The sequence below is a fragment of the Prionailurus viverrinus genome, chromosome B1, assembly GCF_022837055.1.
Source record: "Prionailurus viverrinus isolate Anna chromosome B1, UM_Priviv_1.0, whole genome shotgun sequence".
Taxonomy (NCBI): Eukaryota; Metazoa; Chordata; class Mammalia; order Carnivora; family Felidae; genus Prionailurus; species Prionailurus viverrinus.
This window is the reverse complement of record NC_062564.1, coordinates 134,450,082-134,476,166: the sequence shown is the minus strand read 5'-3', so window position 1 is coordinate 134,476,166 and position 26,085 is coordinate 134,450,082. Positions and strand designations below refer to the sequence as shown.

At 40.3% G+C, this 26,085-nt stretch overlaps 1 protein-coding gene and 2 pseudogenes across 2 annotated transcripts in view; all 3 read left to right on the top strand.

Moving 5' to 3' along the window:
• The first annotated feature begins 4,211 nt into the window (after window positions 1-4,211).
• On the top strand, window positions 4,212-5,020 carry LOC125164317 (40S ribosomal protein S6-like; annotated as a pseudogene).
• Window positions 5,021-10,538: 5,518 nt separating this feature from the next.
• LOC125165127 (uncharacterized) lies at window positions 10,539-10,722 on the top strand (annotated as a pseudogene).
• A 7,034-nt stretch (window positions 10,723-17,756) lies between these two features.
• The window catches only part of AFF1 (ALF transcription elongation factor 1), a 236,919-nt gene continuing 228,590 nt past the window's right edge, over window positions 17,757-26,085 (top strand). The window contains exons 1-2 of one of the 2 annotated variants that reach the window (XM_047856954.1): window positions 17,757-17,817; window positions 21,577-21,764. The gene's annotated coding sequence lies outside the window, so the exon portion shown is untranslated. Of the gene's footprint in view, window positions 17,818-21,576; window positions 21,765-26,085 lie in introns of those variants that run through there. The other variant, XM_047856955.1, reaches the window with a different exon arrangement.

The window sequence follows — 26,085 nt, the reverse complement described above, 5'->3', positions numbered from 1 at the left end:
TATTTTAATATGCCAATGGTCATCACTTAAACATCAAATGAAAATGGCTTACCTGTCCATTTTGCAGGAGGGTCTTGGAGTCAGAACTGGTTTGGAATTCTAGTTCTGCCAGTTGACAACTTTAAGGTCTTGCCTATGTAAATTCTCTAATCCTCAATTTCTCTGTCTATAAAACAGGTATAATACTCTAGGACTTGCAAGGTCGTTGTGAGGATTAAAGATCTGTCTGTAAATTCCCTGCCAAATGGTAAGTGCCTAATTGTCTAATTTTGAGCCTAGTAACACTTTATGACATAAGCAAGGGATACTTACTCCAATTGTAGAGAGGAAGAATGAACTAAGAGAGGTGACATAGCTCTCGAGTTACAGGCCCAACAGTACCCGGACAGGCTACCTCTGTTACTAGCTCCTGCCTGATTAGAATAGTGGTAGGCTTGAACCAGCTTTTTGCCTTCCTGAAACTGGAAAGTGAGGACTCCTTTGCTCTTTAACATTTCTGGGAAAGGAACCCCAATGGGTGAGAGTGAGTGTTAGTATTTAACATGAAGAATGGTGAATCCATTAATGGACTATGAAATCAATGTAGTAGATTTTGACCTGGATTTTTTCAAATGAATTAACATAGAATGGGGTGGAGTGTGGGGAATGAGAGTACATCATGCAAGTAAGTCTAGGTATTGTTTTGTGGAACTTATATTTTTGTTATCCATATGTACTCTTTCTCATGCTTTTGTGTGTGTGCAGTTTCAGTGTAAATTGTAGTTCTCACAGTGGGTCTAAAAAGTTCGAAAGCCACTAACATTTCATTTTAGAGATGAAAAAGTGGAGACCAAGTTGTTAACTGAAATCACATTTAGATGGAGCAGAAATAGGCCACTTTAGAGTTGAAGTGACACGTGGAGCTATGGCCTGTTCTCTTTTTAATAGAAGAAATCAATAATCCAGAGAGATGTTTCCAGGGCCCCACTGAAAAAGGCTAGACAGCCTGTGATTTCTCCATGTGGGAACTTCATTTCCTGTATTCGTTTCCTTCATAATTCCTGAGAATTATGTTTAGTTATTTTCTAAGTGATTTACTTTGAACAGATATGGTGGAAGTTGCGGAATATGACTTTTTTATTTAAATTTTTTTTAATGTTTATTTATTTTTGAGAGAGAGAGCACAAGCGATGAAGGGGCAGAGAGAGAGAGGGAGACAGAGAATCCGAAGCCGGCTCCAGGCTCTGAGATGTCAGCACAGAGCCTGGTGCAGGGCTCGAACCCACAAGTTGTGAGATCATGACCTGAGCCCAAGTCGGATGCTTAACCAACTGAGCCACCAGGTGCACCCAGAATATGACTTCTGAGACCAGGTCACAAAAGACCTCTGTGGTCTCTCTTGGATCACTAACCCTAGAAGAGATCAGAAACATGTTAGGGAACACTCAAGCCACCTTGTGGAGAAAGTCACATGCAAAGGAATCAAGGCCTCTAGCCAACAACTGGTGAGGTTCTGAGGCCTCATTCCACCAACCATGTGAGTGAGCCAGCTTGGAAGTACATCCTCCAAAGCTCCATCAAGCCTTCAGATGACTGCAGCCTCAGCTGATGTCTCACTGAAGCTTCACGGGAGACCCTGGGTCAGAACCATCTAGCTAGCCAGTCCAGGATTCCTGGCCCTCAGAAAATATAAGATAATAAATGCTTATCATTTTAAGCCATCAGACTTTGGAGTATTTGTTACAGAGCACCAGACACCTAATATAACACCAAGTGTCTTATTGGAGAAGGAATATTTTACACAGAGGAAAATAGCCATATTTTTCTAGTTGAGATTAATAGTTTGATAAAAAATGAGCAGTAAAGGGGCACCTAATGGCTAAGTTGGTTGAACATCCAGCTCTTGGTTTGGGATCAGGTTGTGATCCCAGGGTTGTGGGATCAAGCCCCACTATTGGCTCTGTGCTGAGCAAGTCCCTTCTTGGGATTCTCTCTCTCTCCTACTCTCCCTTGCTCATGCTCTCTCTCTCTCTAAAATAAAAAATAAAAATAAAAAATAAATGAACAATAAAACATTATGCTTTTACAGGTTCTTTCTGGGCAGCTGATTTTGCTAAATCTCATCTAGGACCAGTTGAAAGCTTTAGAAACTGTCAACACAGAAAATATGGTAAGTACCAGTCTCCCATGTCTCTATTTTTTTTAATTTCATTTATTTATTTTGAGAGAGAGAGTGGGTGTGGGGAAGGTATCAGGGAGAGAGGGAAAGAGAGAATCCCAAGTACACTCCCCACTGTCAGTGCAGAGTCCAGTGCAGGGCTCCATCTCATGAACTATGAGATCATGACCTGAGTCGAAATCAAGAGCCAGACACTAAACCAACTGAGCCACCCAGGCACCTCTCCCACGTACATTTAAAAACAAAAATAACACTAAATCACCCTACCCCCATAATGACAATTTTAGTATTTTCTTTTGAAATATCAAATCACTTCTAAACATTACTGACTCCCATAAACATTTCTGTCTCCCACCCGCCTACTCTCTCTCTCTCCTGTCCTTCTCCTCCTTTCCTTTCTTTTCTCTATGATCTCTCTCCCACTGCTTTTCCACTGCCCTGCACACATCTGCCTATTGGGTAAGCCTTCACTGATCTCTATTCCAGAAAGTTGGCAGGTTTCATTTGAATTGGTTAAGAGAGCATTGCTGCCACCTACCGTTAAAACTAAGGCACGAAGATGAATACAAAGAGACCTGATAATAATAACAGGTAACAAAAAAACAATACTAGTGTGATGTTTACTACACTTTGGGCACTGTTCAAGGTACTTCATAGACATTGATTCATTTAATCATCACAAGAAGAGATGCTATTATCAATTTAGTGGTGTGAGTTTAGGGATATTAGGGAAGTAAAAACTGAGGTACCTCACGTGTGAATAACTTTTCCAAGGTCACAGGACTCAAGACTATGCAATTCTGATATTTTTCTTTCTATCATACTGTACATTCTCCCCGGATTGTAATTAAGACAATGTTTTAAGGTATATACTTGTAAATATTTTTGTACTTCCCTGTTTAAATACTCTGTTAATTTCTCATCATATATATATTAACAGAATATTCTTGGACACCTACTCCATGCCAGCAGTCATTCTTCTCCATGTCATCTGAGCCTCGCAGTTTAGTGGGAAAAAGGGTAATAGTTTCCCTAGAACAGTTAAGGGAAAAAAAAAGGTTTATAGGGCTACTAAATGACTTGCTTACAATTACACAACTAGTAAATTGAAGAACCTAATTTAACCCAGGTCAGTTTCACTCCTGACCTACCTTCTCTGAGTTCTCTGACTTAACTATATATTCCTCAGTCCATGAAATTTCCATTGCATCCTTACCATAACATTGACTACCCACCCATTTTATTTGACAGAGTAGGCTTCTGTACCTTAAACACATTAGTGCCTGACCAGAACAGAAAATAATAGCCACACCTAGAGTCCAGACTCCTCTGCCCTCTTTAGAGGTATAAGTTAAAATTTCCTAGGGGCGCCTGGGTGGCGCAGTCGGTTAAGCGTCCGACTTCAGCCAGGTCACAATCTCGCGGTCCGTGAGTTCGAGCCCCGCGTCGGGCTCTGGGCTGATGGCTCAGAGCCTGGAGCCTGTTTCCGATTCTGTGTCTCCCTCTCTCTCTGCCCCTCCCCCGTTCATGCTCTGTCTCTCTCTGTCCCCAAAATAAATAAACGTTGAAAAAATAAATAAATAAAATTTCCTAGGTGCTCAGTTGATGAACTCCTGTTGTTTAGGAGGCAAAGCAGGTAAGAATGTATTACCCTAATCCAAGACTATAGTATGTGATTTACAGCCTAGGATTCTCCCCAGGACAAAATCTGGAGCAGTAGGGATCCCTGGCTGCCTCTCAGGCAGGCACTGTGAACCTGCATCTGTCACGGAGCAGTACATATCAGGGTGGCTATCCCGTGACAACTACATTTGAATTCCTCCACCGTGCAAGCGTAAAGCATTAGGTGTAAGAATAGGAAGAAAGGTGTTTCTTTATACATCTTAATATATGAGGGCTTTGGAGTGTTACAGTGTCACCCTGTAAAGTACTAGTTTCAACCATGCTAATTTACAATTAAGTCACTTTAAGAATAATTAGGAAAGTAGGAGCAATTAGGAAATTAAGAAGAGGTTCTTTTTGTGGTGCCTCAGAGGCGGTAGGCTGCTTCAGGATGAAGCTGAACATCTCTTTCCCAGCTACTGGCTGCCAGAAACTCATTGACGTGGATGATAAATGCAAACTTCAAAGGGAATGGCCACAGAAGCTGCTGATGCTCTTGGTGAAGAGTGGAAGGGTTACATGGTCCGAACCAGTGGTGGCAATGACACACAGGGCTTCCCCATGAAGCAGGGCATCTTGACCCATGGCCGTGTCCGCCTGCTGCTGAGTAAGGGGCATTCCTACTACCGACAAAGGAAGACTGGGGAAAGAAAGTGCAAATTTGATCGGGGTTGCATTGTGGATGCCAATCTCAGTGTTCTCAACTTGGTTATTGTGAAAAAAGGGGAGAAGGATACTCCTGGACTCGCTAGTATTAGTGTGTCTCGTCACCTGGGGCCCAAAAGAGCTAGCAGAATCCGCAAACTTTTCGGTCTCTCTAAAGAAGATGATGGCCACTCGTGTTGTGAGAAAGACCCTAAAAGAAAGTAAGAAACCAAAAACCAGAGCACCCAGGGTTCAACATCTTGTTATTCCATGTGTCCTCCAACACAAACGATAGCGTATTGCTTCGAAGAAACAGTGTACTATGAAAAATAAGCAAGAGGCTGCAAAATATGATAAACTTTTGGACAAGAGAATGAAGGAGGCCAAAGGAAAATGCCGGGAACAGATCGTCAAGAGACAGAGGCTGTCTTCTCTGAGAGCTTCTACTTCTGAGTCCGGTCAAATATGAGATTATCTACAAGTAACAAATAAATAAGATCAGACATCAAAAAAGAAGAAGAAAGAAAAAAGAAGATGAGGTCTCCAGTCATTCATTAAATATTTGTTAAAATGAGTCACATTTTATTGACTTTTGAAATATATAATAAGTCATAGCGGTTGAGCTCTTTTCCTGAGGAGACACAGACCAGATGGAGAGGTGGCATGCTTTGATAGAAAAGGTCTAACTAGGAATAAAAAATAAACTAGGCTGGAGATCTTTTACAAATATGAAGCTTCTAAACCTTTGTACCATTTATGAAACCTATTCTATAGCACCCCACAATATTTTTTTAAGATTTATTCTTATTTATTTTGAAAGAGAGAGAGAGAGAGACCACAAGTATTGGAGTGGCAGAGAGAAAGGCAGAGAGAGAATCCCAAGCAGGCCCTGCACCGCCACTGTAGAGCCCAACATAGGGCTCAATCTCACAAACCATGAGATTATGACCTGAGCCATAATCAAGAGTCGAGCACTTAACCAACTGTGCCCCTGGTTGGTTCAATAGGTAGAGCATGTGACTCTTGATCTTGGGGTCATGAGTTCAAACCCCATGTTGGGCATGCAGATTACTTAAAAAAATAAATAAGTAAAAAAAGAATTCATTAAAGTTCATATTGGATAGAAATCTTGTCCTAAAATTTCTTTTTTTTTTTTGAAGATTTATATCCCAGGCTTATAATATCTATATAATCTTTTTAATTTTATTTATCTCAGTGGTTCATTCATAGTTCATCTTAAGCTTTAATTCAATTAGATTCAAGGCAATTTAACACATATCTAATGAACATTTTCTGTATGCAAAGCTCTGTAATTAGCCCCCGTAGTCTGAAATTTGTCCCTCACCCCCGCCATGTGTAAGAAAAGCTTAGAGAGTTTTTAACAACTATATGCAAATGAATGAAACTGGACTGCTTTTTTAACACCATATACAAAAATAAACTCAAAATGGGTGTAAGACTTAAATGTAAGACCGGAAACCATAAAATTCCTAGAAGCAAACAGAGGAGGTAAGCTCTATGACATTGCTTTTGGCAATTTTTTTTTGGATCTGTCTCTCAAGGCAAAGACAGCAAAAGCAAAACTAAACTATTGGGACTACATCAAACTAAAAAACTTTTGCACAGCAAAGGAAACCATCAACAAAACAAAAAGGTGATCTGCTGAATGGGAGAAGATATTTGTAAATTATGTGTATCCCATAAGGGGTTAACATTCAAAATATATAAAGAACTCATATAACTCAATATCAGAAAAACAATCCAATTAAAAAATGAACAGAGCTGGGTGCCTGGGTGGCTCAGTCAGTTAAAGCATCTGACTTCAGCTCAAGTCATGATCTCACAGTTCATGAGTTTGGGTCCCACCTCAGGTGAGCTTGAGCCCTGCTTTGGGTGAGCCCTGCTTCTCCCTCTTTCTCTGCCCCTTGCTCATTGTGCTCTCTCTCTCCCTCCCTCTCTCTCTCTCTCCCTCTCAAAAAAGAAGAAGAGAGAAAGAAAGAAAGAAAATGAATAGAGGCCCTGTCACTTTTCCAAAGAAGACCTCCAGATGGCTAAGAGACACACTAAAAGATGTTCAGCATCACTCATCATCAGGGAAATGCAAATCAAAATCTCAATGAGATATCACCTTACACCTGTCAGAATGGCTAGTATCAAAAAGATGGGGGGGGGGATGACAAGAAATAACAAATGTTGGCAACAAAGTGGAGAAAAGGGAACTCCTTGGTGGGAATGCAAATTGGTACACCCACTGTGGAAAAGTGTGGAGGTTTTTCAAAAAATTAAAAATAGAACTACCATATGATCCAGCAATTCCACTTCTGGATATTTAGCCAAAGAAAATGAAAACACTAATTCAAAAAGACATATGAACTGCTATGTTTATTGCAGCATTACTTACAATATCCAACATACAGAACAACCTAAGTGTCCATCGATAGATGAATGGATAAAGAGGATGTGGTATAAAAAAAAATTTAAAAGAAAAAACAATTTTTAAGGGGATGTGGTATGTGTGTGTGTGTGTGTGTATATATATATATATGTATGTTTACACATGTATATACATATATATATATACACATATACACATACATATATACATATACAATACCATATATACATGGTGTGTGTGTATGTATATATATATACACACACACCATATATATATATAACATATACAATGGAATATTACCTAGTCATAAAAAAGAGTGAAATCTTGCCAATTGCAACAATATGGATGGACCTAAAGGGTACTCTGCTAAATGAAATAACTCATACAAAGATAAATACCATATGATTTCACTTACATGTGCAATCTAAAATATAAAGCAAACAGATAAGCAAAATAAAAGAGAAACAGACACAGATATAGAGAATAAATTGTTGTTTGCCAGAGAGGAGAATAGGGAGTATGAATGAAATAAATGAAAGAGAGTAAGAGGTATGATGTTGTAGTTATAAAATAAATAAGTTGTGGGAATGAAAAGTACAGATTAGGGAATATAGTCAATGATATTGTAATATCTATATGGTAACATAGTAGCTAGACATATTGTGATGACCATTTCTTGGCATATATAAATATTGAATCACTGTTGTACACCTGAAACCAATACAATATTTTATGTCATTGTTCAATTAAAAAAATAAAGAACAGCTCTCTTCTCCCATGTAGAGTTAAGTCAATTATGAAAAGTGTACATTCTCAGAAATACAGAAGAAGAAAGGATCACCACTCTGTCACTTGTGAAAGTTGTCTTGAAAGAATTAAGTTTCCCTTTTTAAGCCAAAACCTAAAATTGAAATGCATATAAACCCCTAAAGGCAGTAAATAACAGTCTACCTAAATTCAGGACTGAAGAAAAAGGAATTATTTCAAAGTGTAGAACTTCTTGGACTTGCTCAAGCACTGACTTCCTAATGATAAACCTGTCTGTGAAATTTACTCCTTAATTCTTTCCATCTTCTTGATTTTCCAAGTTAAATTCTTTTTTAATTTTATTGTAGGATAATTGGCAAATATAATGTAATGATTTGATAGGAATATACATTATACAATGATTACCAAGATCAAGATAATCAACACATCACCACCCCACATAGTTAATAGTTAACATAGTTAGCTCTGTGTGTGTGTGTGTTAAGAATGCTTAAGATCTACTCCCAGCAAATTTCTTTTTTTTTATGTTTATTATTTATTTTGATAGGGAGAGAGTGAGCAGGAGAGGGGCAGAGAGAGGGAGAGAGAATCCCACCCAAGCAAGCTCCATGCTGTCAGCGCAGAGCCTAACACAGGACTCAAACTCATGAACAGTGACCTGAGCTGAAATCAAGAGTCAGATGCTTAACCAACTGAGCCACCTAGGCACTGCCTCCACCCCACCCCCCACCCCAGGCAAATTTCAAGTGCACAATACTATATTATTAACTACAGTCACCAAATCTTGTTTCTCATCTTCCAGTTCTACCTTCAGGGTACCAACAATAAATCAAAGGACACCCCCTGTGGCTGTAGTAGGCATTGTGATCTAATATGCTTTCAATTTTTAAGGTTTGTCCCCTATATACTATATATTTGAGAAAGAAACAGAGATAACACAATGCTAGAACAAACTCCTCTTTATCCCAAAGGTAAGCAGAGTCTCAAATGCATCTAAGCATCTCTAGCCTCCCTGGCTTGGTTGCTGTTTCCCAAGCCTGGAAGGTGTATTCCCACATGTCATGGGTTGAACCGAGTCCACCAAAAAGAAATGTTGAAGTCTTAACTCTCAGTACCTATGAAAGTGACCTTATTTGGAAAAGGTCTTTGCAGATGTAATCAAGTTATGATGAGGTCCTACTGGATTGGGCCTAAATCCAATCACTGTGTCCTTACAGAAAAAGGAATGCCAAGGGTTGCCAGTAAGGATTAGAAGCCAAAAGAGACAAGGAACAGATTCTCCCTCAAAGCCTCCAAAAAGGACCCAACCCTGCTGACACTTTGATTTCAGACTTCTGGCCCTGCAAAGTATAAGAGAATAAATTTCTGTTGTAAGCCACTCAGTTTGTGGTACTTTGTTAGAGCAGCTCTATGAAACCAAATACACCACTGTAGGTGGTAGGTGTAGCTGTTCCTTCTACCTGGAATAGTCTTCCTCCAGACATGGATAACTCACCTCCGTCATGCATTTGCTTAGTGAGGCTTTCCCTGACACTCTAGTCAAAACCACTACCCCTCACCCCTGTGCTGCCAATCCCTTTACCCTGCTCTACTTTTTTTAATTAAAAAAAATTTTTTTAGTGTTTCTTTTTGAGAGAGAGAGACAGAGAGCAAGTGGGGGAGGAGCAGAGAGAATGGGAGACAGAATCTGAAGCAGGCTCCAGGCTCCAAGCTGTCAGCACAGAGACCAATTCAGGGCTCGAACTCATGAACCGTGAGATCATGACCTGAGCCAAAGTCAGATGCTTAACGAACTGAGCCACCCAGCCACCCCACTCCTTTTTTTTTTTTTAAAGAAAACTACTTTATTAGGGCACCTGGGTGACTCAGTTGGTTGAGCATCCAACTTGATTTTGGCTTAGGTCATGATCTCATAGCTGGGTGTATGGGTTCAAGCCCTTTATCAGGCTCTGCACTGACAGCACAAAGTCTGCTTGGAATTTTCTCTCTCCCTCTCTCTCTTTGCTCCTTCCCTGCTCACACTCTCTAAATGAATGATGAATTAATTCATTTAATTAATTAAATATTTAAAAAAGAAAACTACTTTATTAACAGCTGGCAATTCTTACAAATTCCAGGCATGTTGCATAGCCTCTGCTCAGCCCAGTCATCTGCTATGGGCTCAAAAACATCCATTTCTAAAACAGCTGCCTAAATTTTGTATAAGTATTAAGGAATACTTTCGTGCAAGCTAATTTTAGCTTGCATAAAATAAATTTGTAGTAAACAAAAAGCTTCAATGCAGGAAACTGCTCTCTAATTAAGAATTTAGTACTTCTTTTTACCAAAATGTAAATAAAGGGGTTTCAGCTCAGGGTCTTTTCAGCAACCCTCCAGGTGAGAAAAAAACTTTTAACCTCCCACTTTTCCTTCTCTACCTCTTATTTTCCCTTTCTTCCCTCCTATTACCATCTGTTCTGTTTGCTTTCCCACCGACATTCTTCTTCCTGTTGTTTCCTCCTCCTTTCTCCCTCTTTATTCTTTTCCACCCTCCTTTCATTTACTTTCTTCCCTCCCTACTTTCAGTTGTCCTTTTTGTCTCCCTTCCAATGTTGAAATCATTACGTGCTTATAGAGCCAAGTAAACTCCAGCTCTGCTTTTTTTTGCATTTATCACCTTCTAACATACTATACAGTTTATTCATTATGTTTATTGTTAATTATATGATCAATGTTTATTGTTAGCTGTGAACTCCATAAGGGTAGAGAGTTTGTTTCTTCCACTTCTGTATCCTTAGGGCCTTGAACACTCAAGGGAATCCATATGTAGGTAGTAAAAAATAAAGAATGGCAACAAGGTGAATATCATGCAAGATGAAACTGTAGTTACCTTTGGAGGGAGATGGAAAGTTATAATTTGGAAAGTACATGAGCTTTGCGCAGTGGCAGTATCATAGCCAATGAGGTTTATCCGAGGTGTGATTATTGCTAATTGGAAAGTGTATGCAGGGCCTTCAGACTTGCAAGTGGAGCTCTATTTCTTAACCTGGTTAGCAGTTAAAGGCATGATTACTTTCTCACAACTTGGTAAATTGTACATTTATGTTTTATACATCTTTCTGCATGAGCCATTTTTCGCAACAAAGAGAAGCTTTAAGAATTACTTTCATTTTGGGGACGCCTGGGTGGCTCAGTCCATTAAGCGGCTGACTCTTGATCTCAGTTCAGGTCATGATCTCACAGTTCATGGGTTTGAACCCTGCATCAGGCTCTGCACTGACAGTGTGGAGCCTGCTTGAGAGTCTTTCTCTCTCCCTCTCTCTCTGCCCCTCTCCTGCTCTCTCTTTCTCTCCCTCTGTCTCAAAATAAATAAACACTTAAAAACATTTAAAAAGAATTACTTTTATTTTTTTCCTATGGGGAAAGTTATTGCTTAAAAATATTATTTATAAAAATGTCATAACTTTGATGATTATATTAAATAGTACAACATAGGGGTTCCTGGGTGCCTCAGTTCATTGAGTACCCAACTCTTGATTTTGGCTCGGGTCATGATCTCATAATTCATGAGTTCGAGCTCCACATCAGGCTCTGCACTGATGGTGTGGAGCCTGCTTGGGATTCTCTCTCTCTTCCTCTCTCTCTGTCCCTCCCCCCAACCCCTGTCCCTCAAAATAAATAAATATTAAAAGAAACAACAACAACAACAGTACAACATAGTGTCCCCAAAAGCCATAAAGGCATTTTATTTTAAAATATGATCTTTTTTAAAATTTTTTTTTTTTCAACGTTTTATTTCTGGGACAGAGAGAGACAGAGCATGAATGGGGGAGGCGCAGAGAGAGAGGGAGACACAGAATCGGAAGCAAGCTCCAGGCTCTGAGCCATCAGCCCAGAGCCCGACGCGGGGCTCGAACTCACGGACCGCGAGATCGTGACCTGGCTGAAGTCGGACGCTTAACCGACTGCGCCACCCAGGCGCCCCTAAAATATGATCTTAATAGAAGTGATGTATAAAGCAGCAACATGACATACATAGCTACTGTCACAAAACAAATTACATCTCCCTAAACTTAAATGTTGGAGCTGTAAACTGCACCCTTCCCAATGCGACTGTATTTAGAGAAGAGGCCTTTACGAAGATAATTAAGGTCAGGGGCTCCTGGGTGGTTCAGTTGGTTAAGCATCTGACTCTTGATTTCAGCTCAGGTCATGATTCACAGTTTGTGGGTTCAAGCCCTAAGTCAGGCTCCGTGCTGGCAGCGTGGAGCCTGCTTGGGATTCTTTCTCTCCCTCTGTCTGCCCCTCTCCTGTTCAAGCTCATGTGCTCTCTCTCTCTCTCTCTCTCTCTCTCAAGATAAACATTAAAAAAATTTTTTTTTAACATTTATTTTCGAGAAACAGAGTGAGACAAAGCGTGAATGGGGGAGGGGCAGAGAGAGTAGGAGACACAAAATCTGAAGCAGGCTCCAAGCTCTGAGCAAGCGGTCAGCACAGAGCCTGATGCAGGGCTCGAACCCACGAACTGTGAGATCATGACCTGAGCTGAAGTCGGACACTCAACCGACTGAGCCACCCAGGCGCCCCAAACATTAAAATTTTTTTAATAAAAAAGTAAAATTAATTGATTAGAAAAGAAGATAATTAAGGTTAAATGAGGTCATTAGGGTGGGGTCTTGATCCAGTAAGACTGGTATCCTTATAAGAGGAGGAGACACCAGGAATACACACAGAGGAATGGCCACGTGAGGAAACAAGAAAGTGGCCACCTGCAAGAGAGGAGAGAGGATTCACCAGAAACCAGCTCTGCTGGCACCTTGATCCTGGACTTCTAGCCTCCAGAGCTGTGAGAAAATAAATTTCTGTTGTTTAAGCCCCCAGTTTGTGGTATTCTGTTGTGGCAGTCTGAGGAGACAAATATAGCTGCCACCCCAGAGTCACTTTTGTTCCCATTCTTTTCTACCTCTTACCCTTGTCCCTCTCCCCCTCTCAAAAAAACTGAGGTGTGATATGTTAAATGATATATAGATGTGATAGTTTAAAAAACATGTCCACAAATCCTCTGATATATCTCCCTTCAAGAAGAAGAGCTTAATTCCCCTCCCCTTGAGTGTGACCCTCTTCTAACTCATAAAATAAAGTAAAAATGATGACATATGACTGAAGAGACTCTGTAATAAAAGGCATTATGGCTACCTTCATGTTCTCTCTCTCTCAGATCACTCACTTTGGGAGAAGCCAGCCACCATGTTGAGCCATCCTATGGAGAGGCCATGGAGTAAAGAACTTAGGCTGAAAGTCAACAGCTGTATGAGTGAGCCATCTCAGAAGGGGATCCTCTAGCCCCAGTCGAGCTTTTAGATGACTGCAGCCCTTGCACACATCTTGACTGAAACCTCATTCGAGATGCTGAGCTAGAAACATCCAACTAAGCTACCCTCAAATTCCTGACCCACAGAATTTGTGAGATAACATGTTTATTTTAAGACACTAAATTGGGAGTAATTTGTTACTCCAATAGGTAATTTCTAGAGGCTAGATTACTCTTACATAAGAAGGAGATAAGGAGACATAGAAGGAAAGATCTGGAAATGAGGAGTTAGGAGGAAAAAGAAGTGGAAAGGGTATAGTGAGGAGAATTTCAAAAGTGTTCCCTCATTTGGAGAGACAGGATGAGGTTAGGGCAGTGATATATGAAATGGGACTTTGGGACAGAGAGATGTTAAAAGGTTTATTCAAGAAATTTTTCTGTGTTATTTGGTATAAATCTCTCCCCTGTGTTCCTAAAAAACTTTAAATGAAGATCTACATATCTTTAAATAATAATAAATAATAATAATCCAACTTGCCCAGTGATTTAATGTGTCCTTGGGCTCATGAATGACTTATGTAAGTCAATGCTAGTAATTTTATCCTTCTTTACTAGACACTCAATTTCCCAGTTCTTCTTATTACTTGGAGCCATGGACAACGTTCTGGCCAATGAGACATAAGGGGAAGTCTACTGGGAGCCCCTGGGAAATATTTTGCTTCCTGCTGAGTAGAGACACACACTTAAGAATTCACTAGAATTTCCCTGACCTTTCTTCCTATCTTACAGGTGTGTTGAAAAGTTGTATGAGGCCACTGTCTTGTGCCAGTGAGAAGCTAATTGTGATGATGGGAAGGCATCAGGCAGGGGTGGCTAAGCATAAGGACAGAAAGCACCTAGAGCCATGGAGGCAGCCTGAGTGGTGGCATTGAACCTGGAGTGCCTTGTTCCAATCTCATTAGGTGAGAATATTAATGTTCTTTTTTGCTTAAGTCACTTAAGCTACAATTAGTATGGTTTTCTGTAATTTGTGTCAAAATCATTCCTAACCGATACTTAAGATGAATATTTTCTTAAAGATGGTGCCCTCAAGGGCACCTGGGTGGTTCAGTCGGTTGAGCATCCAACTTTGGCTCAGGTCATGATCTCATGGTTCATGATTGGAGCCCCACGTTGGGCTCTGTGGTGACAGCTCAGAGCCTGGAGCCTGCTTCAGATTCTGTCTCCCCCTCTTTCTCTCTCTGCCCCTCCCCTGCTTTTGCTCTGTCTCTGTCTCTCTCTCAAAAATAAATATTTAAAAACTTAAAAACAAAAAAAAAAGATGGTGCCCTCAAGCCGAGCCACATAATATGTGTGGACCTGAGACATACTTCCTGAGTTCAAAATCCCCTTCCACTTCATCTAGTAGCCCTCTAGCCAGGAAGTTACCTCAGTGCCTCAGTTTTTCATCTATAAGATGGAGATCATTCTACTTTCACCATAGGACTGTCATGACCATTAGTTGCCTTGCCCTAATTATTATACAACATATATAAATTGTCATTATTTTAAGAGTTTAAAAACCAAAAATTTAGTATTCAAAATCTTCAGAAAACCACACAATCCACGGGGCGCCTGGGTGGCTCAGTCAGTTGAACGTCCGACTTCGGCTCAGGTCATGATCTCACAGTTCGTGGGTTTGAGCCCCGCATCAGGCTCTGTGCTGACCACTTGCTCAGAGCCTGGAGGCTGCTTCAGATTCTGTGTCTCCTTCTCTCTCTGCCCCTCCCCCGCTCACGCTTTGTCTCACTCTGTTTCTTAAAAATAAATAAATGTAAAAAAAAAACAACAGAACAATCCTCACAAAATGTGAAGTTTATCAACTACGAATTTAGGGCCTGTAGATATTCCGCTACTGTACATAATCATATTTTGGATGGATGTGAAGTGACTTCGGTTTTTAACTCTTCAATGAAGAAAATTTCAAATCTATACAAAAGCAAAGAGATACACTGAATCTCCATCTACCCATCACCCAATGTTAGCTGCTTATCAACAGATTTCCAATCTTGTTTAATTTTGTCACTTTCCCTGTAAACACTGAGTGACTTTTTTTTTAAGTTTAAGACAGAGAGCATGAGAGAGAGAGAGAGAGAGAGAGAGAGAGAGAACCCAAGCAGGTTCCTCACAGCCAGCAGAGCCCAATGCGAGGCTCAATCACACAAAACATGAGATCATGACCTGAACCAAAATCCAGAGTTGGACACTCAGCTGACTGAGCTACCCAGGCAACCCCTAAGTAACTTTTTAAAATTCATTTATAAGTCACTTTAATTTCACAAAAAAATTAAATATGTGTATATATCTCTAGAACTAACAGCTTTTTTTTTTTTAATTTTTTTAACGTTTATTTATTTTTGAGACAGAGAGAGACACAGCATGAACGGGGGAGAGGCAGAGAAAGAGGGAGACACAGAATCGGAAGCAGGCTCCAGGCTCTGAGCCATCAGCCCAGAGCCCGACGCGAGGCTCAAACTCACGGACCGTGAGATCGTGACCTGAGCTGAAGTCAGATGCTTAACCGACTGAGCCACCCAGGCGCCCCACAGCTTTTTTTTTTTTTAAGTTTTCCTATATTTGTTTTGAATGTAAGACCTCAGACTGAGATCTTAATGATGGCAGTTGAAAAAGTATGGATTTTGGAGCCATCTCTAGATTGGGTAAAAATTCCGGTTCCACCTCTCTCTAGCTATGTGATCAGAAGCACATCACTTACTTTCCTTTGGGCCTCAGTTTTTTCACCTGCAAAGAGGAGCAGACCAGCAGTCACTACCCACTTTCCAGGGTCACTTTGAGAAATAAATAGCAAAACAATGGTGAGTAATACCTATAATTTACTAAACAAGCCAGCCACTGCCCTAAGCACTTTTCTGGTAGTATTGTCAGTCCTTGGCACTTGGCACTTGCCTGGTGCCCAGCAAATGTCGCCTTTCAGTCCTTGGAGCAGGTTTTACTACAGTAAAGTTGACCAAGTGCTGGCGCTGGTTATGGCAGGCTGGTGAGACAAGGTAGTGCCTTACCAGACACAGTCCTCCACAAAGTGGGGGCAGCAGGGGTGGCTGAAGAAAGCCTTCTCGATTTACTAACCAGTCCAGTTTGTAGGGAAGATGATGGATGGAAAAGGAGGAAAGAATGAGGATAAAAGGGAGTGTAGAGTCAGGAAGAGACGAAAGTACCATGTTTTGTTTTGTTTTTTTTTAACTGTTATTTTTAAAGTTTATTAATTTGTGAGTGAGAGAGAGAGCACGGGGGAAGGGGCAGAGAGAGAATCCCAAGCAGGCTCCCTGCGGTCAGGGTGGAGCCTGATAAGGGCTTGATCTCATGAACAGTGAGATCATGACCTGAGCCAAAATCAAGAGTTGGAGGCTTAACTAATTGAGCCACCTCTGAAGTACCACGTCTTTGTCTCTCTCCAGTGCTCTCACACATTGGCTTTTCTGGCTTCACACAGCCCCTCCCAGCAGTTTTCACTCTGCACTTACCTTTGGGGCTCAGTAGCTGGAATGTCAGGATAGGATGGCGTAGAGAAGCAGACAGGTGACCTGAAGTTAGCCCCAGAGTGACCATGGCCCCATTGTTCAGGAAGACAGTTCCCAACACCCCCAAGTCCTCTGCAGTTCCCATTACTGTTTGATGGGCCTTTATACATTTAGTCTGCAAACAGGGCTCCCTCAGATGGGCCCATTAGAAGAGTCCTTACCACCTCAAGGGGTATGAAGGCTGCCTGACCTTGCAAACCCAGACATTTTCCAGAAAAGGCTCAGAAGAGCGATAAGCTGGGAACGGATTCGAACAGTTAGGAAGGAGTGATTCTAAAATCAATGTTTATTAGCAAAGCTTTCCCTTTTTTTTTCTGTTTCTCTCTCCAGAAGACTTTGTGTCTGAACTGGGCTTCAAATTCAAAGTAGGAAATCTACTAATTCTTCTCAAAGGGGTCTGTAGATTCATAACAATCAAGTGCTTGGGTGGCTCAGTCGGTTGAGCATTTCACTTTGGCTCAGGTCGCAATCGAACAGTTCAAACGGTTCAAACCTACATCAGGCTCTGTGCTGATAGCTTCAGATTCTGTGTCTCCCTCTCTCTCTGCCTCTCCCCCACTCTCTCTCTCTTTCTCTCTCTTTCAAAAATAAACATTAAAAAAATGTTTTTTAAGTAGGAGATGAATTTAAAATGCATATTCCCAGGTCCTGCCTCCAGAATTCTAATTCAGAGGGATCAAGAATCAGCTGTTAAAAAGTAAGTGCCCAAATGATTGTCTTTCAGGTGTTTTTGGACATTTCTCCAAAACTGGCCTAAAGACCATTGCATCAGATGAGTCCCCGGAGTCTTGTGAAAAATACAAAGTCCGTAGATATCCTGAATTTTAATCTGCAGGGGCAGACTTGGTTGGGGGAGGATGAAGAAGGAAGTCCAGGATTCTGCATTTTATTTTTTTTTAATTTTTTTAACGTTTATTTATTTTTGAGACAGAGAGAGACAGAGCATGAACAGGGGAGGGGCAGAGAGAGAGGGAGACACAGAATCTGAAACAGGCTCCAGGCTCTGAGCTGTCAGCACAGAGCCCGACGTGGGGCTCGAACTCATGGACCATGAGATCATGACCTGAGCTGAAGTCGGATGCTTAACCGAGCAAGCCATCCAGGCGCCCCTGGGATTCTGCATTTTAAAGAGACTTCCCAGGTGAAGGTTTACTCCTGAATTTTTAGAACCACCCACCTAAGGAATAACAAAATGTTCTCTTAGATGGGCTGTGGCCTGGAGGACCTACTTCTGCTGAATCTCATGAAGCTACTTTGGGTGTATGTTCATGAGGAAACCACAACCCCAAGAACTCAACTAAAGGAATGAGAAAAAGACAAGGTACTGAGAATAGGAATTAAGTAATAACCAACAATGGTTCCACATCAAAGAATTTTTATAAAGTCTCTCCAGTAGGAACACTGCAACACATTGGTCCTCTATTCATCCATACTTGGCCTGCAATGCAAATTTTCTTACATGTAGATGCTCTATAAATACCCATTAAGTTGACTTGAATGTATTCCCTTTGGAGAGCCATACTTTCAACAAAGACTTCCATAATTTTTTCCTAGTGGTGTTTGGATAAGCATACATGTATGTACAGGCAAGGGGCAGAGAGGTGATGGTGAACAAAAGTGGGTTTGATAAAGTAAGGAAGATAAAACTTAATGAGTTGCTAAGCAGACTTCAGTTGTAAGTTAGGGAAAGCATAACTACAAGTTCTAATTTGGGTTTACTTCCTCTTTTGCTGCAGAATCTTAAGCAAGCTACTTTCATTTCTCTCTCTCTTTTTTTTTTAAGGAATATGCCTTGTGGAATTATTTTAAGAAGTAAGTAATCAGAGATTGGAAAGCACCTTTTCCTCTTAGCCAAAATTGTGAAGAGAATCTCCACCATCTGGTATCTAGGCCAGTTCAATGAGACAAGTAGTTTCTTTCTTTCTTTCCTTCTTTCTGTAAACTAAAGATCATTTAGTAGATGTTTATTGAGGATTCATTATGTGCTAGAAGCTATGACTTCTGGGATAGCAAACAAGATACAGTTACTACCTACTATTATTGAAGAAGTGAGGAAATCAAGTGAAAAGTAGAAGTTGAAGGATCAGGGAAAAATCACTGGCCAGCCTTCCTTTAGTGCTGGCAGAGGTGGGCAACATGAAGCTTGCAAATTCATCTGGGAATCCAGGTGCTTCAGCTATCAGAGTGGAACAGCCTAGCCTAGAGTCACTTCTGGTCAACAGGGCCTGCACTTGACAAGAGTCTGGTATGGGGTAGGAGGGAACAAGAACATACAGAACGTGCCACCGGTGTGGTAGAGAGTGGGCACAACTGAGATAGGCAAACCTCTCTGTGTGTTTCCTCCAGAGCATGGCTGCTCTTTCCCTACTACCTACCCAATCGCATGCTAGCTTCTTTTTTTTTTTTTTTCCAACTCTAATGCAAATCACACAAGGAAGGGAATTCTGGAAACTGTAGTTCTAATTTGTCCAAAGTAACACCATATATATAAGGAGCTGGGTTGAGAAGTGATGAAAGTTGACCAGGAGGCCAATGCATGGTTAGAGGTGACATAATCAGGATGCCTGGTGGCTCAGTCCATTGAGCATCTGGCTCTTGATTTCAGCTTAGGTCATGATCCCAGGGTCATGGGATCAAGCCCCATGTTGGGCTCCATGCTGAGCATGGAACATGCTCTCTCTCTCTCCCTCTGCCCCCCACCCCCACTCACACTTTCTCTTTCTCTCTCTCTCTCTCTCTCTCTCTCTCTCTCTCAAATAAAAAAATTTAAAGGTGACACAGTCAATGCAAAGATTCTGAGCAAAAGTGCTTATTGTGATCCCAAGCTGTTTGAGACTCCTCAGGACTTCTCAAAGTCCTGTGTCAGCACTAGAATTGTCCCACTTAGAGCAAACTGGTTGCATAAAGGGAAGTCAGCTCATAAATGTAAGTCTGATACCCCAACACAGTGACCACAGGTGCAACAATTACAGATGATCACCGAGTTTTTATCTCAGTGTGACACAACAGCTATTAACAATTACTTTAAGATTTATTTTTTTTATCAGATTCAGGTTTACAAGGTATATAATGCTTATCTGTTCAAATATTTATCAATGCTTACTTTACATCACACAGAAGAAGTGAAACATCTGACTAGTCTCTGCACGAACTGGACACACGCCCTTGTACCTGTTCTTGCATACAACACCTCAGATTTCCTACCCAAGCATACCATATTCCCCACAAGGTATACAATAAATAAAACCTGGTGATAAGGGGGAGAAAAAGAGGCTTTGAGACACAAGCCCTCAGGTTTCATAGCCCTGCTCCAGAAGGATTGGTCATAACTCCTTAAATTAAGATGATGTAGTTAAAAATAGCAGAACTTCCAGGGAACTAGTTTAAATAAATAGGAGGATTTAAAATGAGGAGACTTGCTTATCTCACAAGACACAAGGGCAAGGAATGCAGCCAGCCCTCAGACAGGAGCTGAAATCAAGAAGTAGAAAGCCAACCCTCTCTCTCTGCCCCTCCACCGCTTGTGCTCTGTCTCTGCCTCTCAAAAATAAATACATGTTAAAAAAAATTTTTTTTTAATGAGGAGGGTCTCCTAGGTGACTCAGTTGGTTAAGCGTCCAACTTCAGCTCAGGTCATGATCTCACGGTTTGTGGGTTCAAGCCCCGTGTCAGGCTCTGTGCTGACAGCTCAGAGCCTGGAGCCTGCTTAAGATTCTGTGTCTCCCTCCCTCTCTGCTCCTCCCTCACTTGTGCCCTCTCTCTCTCTCTCTGCCTCTCAAAAATGAATAAAGGTTAAAAAATTTTAAAAAAATAAAAAGAAGTAGAAAGCCAGGAACACTCCACTCCATCTCATTGTCTGCTTTCTCTTCTGCATTTGCTCCTTCTCCCTGCAAACTGATTTCTCTGTTCCTCAAAGCACAAGATGGAATGCAGCTGCCCCTCTTGAGTTGGAAGTGATAGTTTGAAGCAAATGGAGACTGCCTTTCTTTCAGTCCTAATACCAAATAGGGAGAGAATCTGATTCAGTATTCTCTCCTTGGACCAATTAGCCTTGGTGGTAATGGGAAATCAGGAAGGCTTCAGTACAAACCCGCAGCCAGGAGAACTAAATGACTTCCTAGGGAGACTCCAGAAGTCAAGCCTACTCTTCGACTTCCTACAGTGACTAGAACAGCAGGAGCCAATGCAAAGTCAGAAACCTAATAATATGAGCATTGGGGACACTGTAATCAAATCAGGATTAATGAAATAGAATATGTCCAAGAGTGTAGCACACACTGTTGATTCCCTTCCAAAACCATTTCCCTACTTCCTTGCTGTTGCACCTCTAGTTTTGTTCAGGTATCTAAGCTCCTCCATTTGGTCATGTGCTTGTGTGCCAGTTACTTCCAAAGCTCTTAAAGGTGAATCCTGATTAAACCAACCAAGGTAGTACCATTCCCTTTATCTCTGATTTAGGCTTGGGCATGTGATATATATTCTCACCAATGAAACATGAGGTAAAATCAACTGGGTGTTTCTGAGAAAGGTTTCTTTATTCCTAGAAAAGATATCAATGAAGAGATTATCTTTTCCTCCTTTATACTTTCATGTATCTGGATATTGGATACAACCTGGAATTGCTCTCGCCATCTTAGGACCATAAGGAGAACTAACCTAAGGCAAAAAAGAGAAGGGAAAAGTCTGGGGTCAATGGTAACATAAGTTATCAATGAATTAACTCTCCTTGGAGCCATTCTGCATTTGGACTTCTTGTATGAGATAAATTTTATTTTTTTAAGCCACTTCAAGTTGATTTTCAACTGCAGCTGAAGGCAGCCCAACCAAAACAGGGGATATGGTGGGAATTAAGGTGAAAAAGACAAGCAGATAAGATCCCACATACAGAAACAGGAGTCGGAATGAAGTCAGACTTCTCAGCAACAACCATGAAAGCTAGATGATGAAATTTTGAAGGAAAAGATTTTCCAATATAGAATTTTCAGACCAGCCAAATTATCATTTAAGTATGAAAGTAGAATAGGAATATTTTAATACACAAAAGGTCTCAAAAATTATACCTGCACTGAATTCTTTATAGGAAACCAGAAAGAATGTGCTTCTCCAAAATGAGGGAGTAAACCAAAAAAGAGAAAGACATGGAATCCAGTACACAAGAACCTCCCTTAGGAGAGGAAGACATGAAGTACAGTAGACAAGACATCCTTCAAAAAAGGAAGACATGGAATCCAATAGACAAGACCAGACCTCTATCACGAGGGAAGACAGGTATAGTAAATAAGACCTTCATCATGGGAAGTGAAGAAGGAAGATAATCATGGGCAAACTTTGAGGGCACTTCTCTAAGGGGCAAAGCACCTTTGGCATCTGGCACAATGTGTGGACAGGAAAGATGTAAATGTGGGTGTGTGTACTAAAAGAGTGAAATTTTCAGTAGGAGAAAGTCCATAGATACCTAAATTTTTTATTGTTTTTTTATTTTAATTCCAGTATACTTAACATACAATGTTTTGTTAGTTCCAGGTGTCTAAGATAGTGATTCAACAATTCTATACATTACGCAGTGCTCATCATGATAAGTATATTCTTAATCTCCTTTACCAGTCACCCATCTCCCCACCCACCTCTCCTCTGGAAACCATCAGTTTGTTCTCTATACTTAAGATTCTGTTTCTTGGTTTGTCTCTCTCTCTCTCACTCTCTCTTTTTTCCTTTTGCTCGTTTTGTTTCCTAAATTCCACATATGAGTGCAACCATGGTATGTATCTTTCTCTAACTGACTTATTTCTCTTAGCATAATACTCTGTAGCTCCAACCATGTTGTTGTAAATGGCAAGATTTCATTATTTTTTTATGGCTCAATAATATTCCATTATAGCAGGTGTCCCTTTGAATTAGTGTTTTCATATTTGGGGGGTAAATATCCAGTAGTGCAATTACTAGATAGCAGGTAGTTCTATTTTTAATTTTTTGAGGAACTTCCATACTGTTTTCCACAGTGGCTGCACCAGTTTACATTCCCACCAACAATGCCTGAGGGTTCATTTTTTTCCACGTCCTCACCAACGTTGTTTTGTTCTGTTTTGTTTTGTTTAATTCTTGAGAGAGAGGGAAAGTGCACAAATAGGGGTGAGACAGAGAGAGGGAGAGAGAATCTTAAGCAGGCTTCATGCCTGGCACAGAGCCCAACACAGGGCTCGATCTCATGACCATGAGATCATGACCTAAGCCAAAATTAAGAGTTGGATGCTTAACCGACTAAGCCACCAGGTGCCTGTCTTGTGTTTTTTTATTTTAGCCATTCTGACAGGTGTGAGGTGGTATCTCATTGTGGTTTTGTTTCGTATTTCCCTGATGACAAGTGATGATGAGCATCTTTTCATGTGTCTGTTGGCCATCTGGATGTCTTCTTTGGAAAAATGTCTGTTCATGTCTTCTGCCCATTTTTTAATTGGATTTTTTGTTTTGGGAGTGTTGAGTTGTGTAAATTATTTAGATATTTTGGATACTAACCCTTTATTGGATATGTCATTTGCAAATATCTTCTCCCATTCAGCAGGTTGTCTTTAATTTTGTTGATTATTTCTTTGGCTGTACACAAATTTTTTATGTTGAAAAAGTCCCAGTAGTTTAGTTTTTCTTTTATTTCTCTTGCCTCAGAAGACATATCTAGAAAAATGATGCTATGGCTAGTGTCAGAGACATTACTGCCTACGCTGTCTTCTAGGATTTTTATGGTTTCAAGTCTCACATTTAGGTCTTTTTTTTTTTTTAACTTATTATTTATTTATTTATTTTGAGAGAGAAACAGATCGAGCAGTGGAGGGTTAGAAAGAGAGGGAGAGAGAGAATCCCAAGCAGGCTCCACACAGTCAGCCCAGAGCCTGATTTGGGGCTCGAATTCATGAACCACAAGATCATGACCTGAGTTGAAACCAAGAGTCGGACACTCAATCAGCTGAGCCACCCAGATGCCCCCACATTTAAGTCATTAATCAATTTTGAGTCTATTTTTGTGTATGGTATAAGAAAGTTGTCCAGTTTCATTCTTTTGCATGTAACTGACCAGTTTTCCCAACACCATTTGAAGAGACTGTCTTTTTCCCTTTGGACATTCTTTCTACTTTGTCTAAGACTAATTGACCATATAATTGTGAGTTTATTTCTGGGTTTTCTATTTTGTTCTATTGATCTATGTGTCTGTTTTTGGTGCCAGTACTGTGTAATGTTTTGATTACTACAGCTTTGTAATATAACTTGTAGTCCGGAACTGTGATACCTCCAGTTTTGTTTTTCTTTTTCAAGATTGCTTTGGCTATTTAGGGTCTTTTTGTGGTTCCATACAGATTTTAGACTGTTTCTTCAAGTTCTGTGAAACTGCTATTGGTATTTTGATGAGGATTACATTAAATCTGTAGATTGCTTTGGAGAGTATAGACAGTTTAACAATATTTGTTCTTCCAATCCATGAGCATGAAATGTCTTTCTGTTTCTTTGTGTTGTCTTCAATTTCTGTCATCGATGTTTTATAGTTTTCAGAGTACAGGTCTCTCACCTCTTTGGTTATGTTTGTTCCTAGGTACTTTTTTATTTTTGGTGCAGTTGTAAATGGAATTATTTTCTTTACTTCTCTTTCTGCTGTTTCATTATTAGTGTGTAGAAATGCAACAGATTTCTGTACATTGATTTGTATCCTGTGACTTTACTAAATTCATGTATCAGTTCTAGCAGTTTTTTGGTTTTCTATATATAGTATCACGTCGTCTGCAAATAGTAAAAGTTTTACTTCTTCCTTACCGATTTGGATGCCTTTTATTTCTTTTTATTGTCTGAATGCTGTGGCTAGGACTTCCAGTACTGTGTTGAATAAAAGTGGTGAGAGTAGACATCATTGTCTTGTTCCTGATTTTAGGGGGAAAGCTCTCAGTTTTTCCCCATTGAGTATGATGTCAGTTGTGGGTTCTTCATACAAGGCCTTTATTATGTTGAGATATGCTCCCTCTAAACCTCCTTCATTTAGGATTTTTATCATGAATGCATGTTGTACTTTGTCAAATACTTTTTCTGTATCTATTGAAATGATCATATGGTTTTCATCCTTTCTTTTATTGATGTGATATATCATGTTGATTTGTGAATATTGAACCACCTTTGCATCCTGGAAATAAATCCCACTTGATAATGGTGAGTGATTTTTTTAATGTATTATTGTATTCCGTGTACTAGTATTTTGTTGAGGATTTTTGCATCTATGTTCATCAGAGATACTGGCCTTTTTTGTGGTATCTTCATCTGTTTTTGCTCTAAGGGAATGCTGGCTTTGTAGAATGAATTTGGAAGTTTTCCTTCCTTCCTTTCTATTTTTTAGAATAGTTTGAGAAGAACAGCTATTAACTGTTCTTTATTTTTTTTATTTAAAAAAATTTTTTAATGTTTATTTTTGAGAGAGAGACAGAGCATGAGTGGGGGAGGGGAAGAGGGCGAGGGGACATAGAATCCGAAGCAGGCTCCAGGCTCTGAGCTGTCAGCACAGAGCCTGACACAGGGCTTAAACCCATGAGATGTGAGATTGTGACCTGAACTGAAGTCAGATGCCCAACCAACTGAGTCACCCAGGTGCCCCAGCTGTTCTTTAAATGTTTGGTAGAATTGGGCTGTGAAGCTGTCTGGTCCTAGACTTTTGTTTGTTGGGAAAATTTTTAATTGAGTAGCAACTTAAGCATTTTATTTAGAAATGAGGAGGAAGATATGAAAATAATCAAAAGAGTGAAAGTCGTAGCCTGCAAGGAGAAGGAAATTGTGATGAACAGGAGACTGATCCACACTCTTTGTTTTGCTATGGACATTTTAAACTATGACTTAAAACATTTTAATGACAGGATATAAAAAGAAACAATCATTGCAAAAGGAAAAGGAAGGAAGGCTTAGGTGAAAAGTGTAGATAGAAATGTGAAATATGAAAAATAAAATTAAAAAAAAGAAATGTGAAATATGGTCCCAAGGAATAGGGAGTGAATGAATGGCCTCTGTTGGTTGTAGCTGGTTGCATAGCAGGAGGTCCTTGAATGCCATCTAAGGAAGGCAAGTTTTATCATGGAAGAAATAGGATTTAAGGAGTTTCAGTGTGGGCAGATTAATCCTTGGAAAAATGGAACTTCCTATGTGGCAGGATAGGGGTGGTTTGGAGATGTAATAACTAGGGACAAGAAGACCAGTTACAAAGTTTTTCACAAAGTAACCAAGTTAGAATGGAAGGCTGGAACCAGAGTGGTGGTGAAGAGAAGCAGAACAACTATGGGGAAACTGAGAAGAAAAAAGGCATGATGACTTATTAGATGTAAGCACTATTGAGGGAGGAAGGAAACAGAAGACTCTGGTTTGAGCAGTAGGGAGATCCCAGTGGCAGCCCACTTCCATAGGAATTTCCCCAGCTAGTTAGTTCTGTGAAATGAAATCAAATTGGCATAATTCCTATCATCCCACCCCATGTGGCACCCCACTCTTCGGACTATCCAACACATGGGTCAGATCTCGTATCACAAATTTTATTAATAGGCAGAATTAACACAAAAGCATTACACATTAATTT